This window comes from Labeo rohita, unplaced genomic scaffold (genome assembly GCF_022985175.1).
Source record: "Labeo rohita strain BAU-BD-2019 unplaced genomic scaffold, IGBB_LRoh.1.0 scaffold_1064, whole genome shotgun sequence".
NCBI lineage: Eukaryota > Metazoa > Chordata > Actinopteri > Cypriniformes > Cyprinidae > Labeo > Labeo rohita.
In genome coordinates, this window is record NW_026127191.1 from 26,478 (window position 1) to 28,182 (window position 1,705).

Consider the following 1,705-nt stretch of genomic DNA (forward strand, 5'->3'; position numbering starts at 1 on the left):
TAAACGTCCACTGCTATGATTGGCTAATATTTGTGTATGTTTGACAGCCTATATTCCTTGTAGATTAATGCTGCTGTGATTTAGACTAAAAACGCATAAATACTCAGTGCATAACTAACAAACTGTAATAACAGACAAGGCAATAGTGAGCATGCAATTAAAGCAGTAACTCACACTTGTGTGGTGCAACATTACTGTCAGATGCAATATAGATGGCACAGCACCGTTTTTTATTTTCAGTCTTTCTGAAAGTCCGGCACTGAGTTGCAAACGATTCCACGGTAAAAGGTTCCACGGCAACTTTATTTAAAATTCATCCATTCTTTCCTGAGGTTGGGATCAGAAGGAAGGCAATGCAAAGACTGTTTTTACACAATTTGGTACTGGACAGCATCGTATTTAATTCAGAGCCAACTTTAACATTTGGCTTTAACATTTTGCTGAGACCTGCATTCGCCTCACATTATTTACACTATATGCTTGAATCGTTGGGTGTGGGTAAATGAGCACTGATGTAAAAAATGTTTTTTTTGCAAAGGCAGACACTATTGTGTCATAAACTAGCACACTCCACAGCCTGTTGTTTTGGAAGATTGGCTTCAATATAAGCTGTTTTCAGACTAAGAAGAAAGTTTTGAGGTCTGAAACTTACAGAATGTTTTTACAGTACAATGATCTTTGTATGTCAAGATATCAAGGGAATTTTGGTTTCTCAGTTCATACGTTTCTGCATTTCAGCAATAAATACCATGCAAGTTCCAGTGAAGTGCAATAATTAACTTGCTGTTCGGCAGTGGTCAAAAAGGACTCTGAATTAAATTACCACACAACCTTAGGGTAGATAATTCGGCAGTTTTTATTTATTTATTTATTTATTTTTACATGTGGTGGGAGAAAAACACCACCATTGTTTCTCACGTACTCATGAGAAACAGTTACCATCCGAATTGGGCTTTTGACTTTCCACTGAAGTGCTTTGAAACGCACGGCGTTATTTCATGTGTTGATGTAATTTCAACTGAAACAGGAAGACAGGGCGGGCCATGTCAAGCAGTCCCGCCCCGTTTTTTAAAATGGCTAATCTTAATCTTAGAGAACATGGCACATTATGAGTAACTTTAAGCTAAATCAATACTCTGGAACTGAGGATAATTTAGAAATGTTCCCACTGTTCTTTGGGTACTGATTCTCACTATTAACTAACTACTAAAGATCATGAACTGCCTTTTTTTATTATTTTGTACTGTTCTCTTAGGTCCACTTAAATTTGCCAAGATTTTTACATCAAAAAACATCATAATTTTGAAGAAATAGGATATTTTTTGTTCTGTTTTTAAACCCCCTCATCAAAACACTCTGTTTGATTAGGCGTGACAGATTGTAAACGCCCACTGCTATGATTGGCTAACAGTTGTGTGTGTTTGACAGCAAAGGACCAAGTTCCAACTAATGTTACCCACTTCTTCGTAATGTTGGGGATCAGAAGGAAGGCTGTTTTCCCACAACTTGGCACTGTCCACAACCTGTTGTTTTAGCAGATTGGCTTACAGGATGTTTTTATTGTACAACATTCTTATCAGCGGAATTTTGCTTTCTTAGTTCATTACCCCTTTAACAGCTCCCATGTGCTGTGGTTGAGCATTGATGAAATGAAATATTGTTCTTGGAAATACTTTCCAGCATTATATCAATAAAGATATGGTCA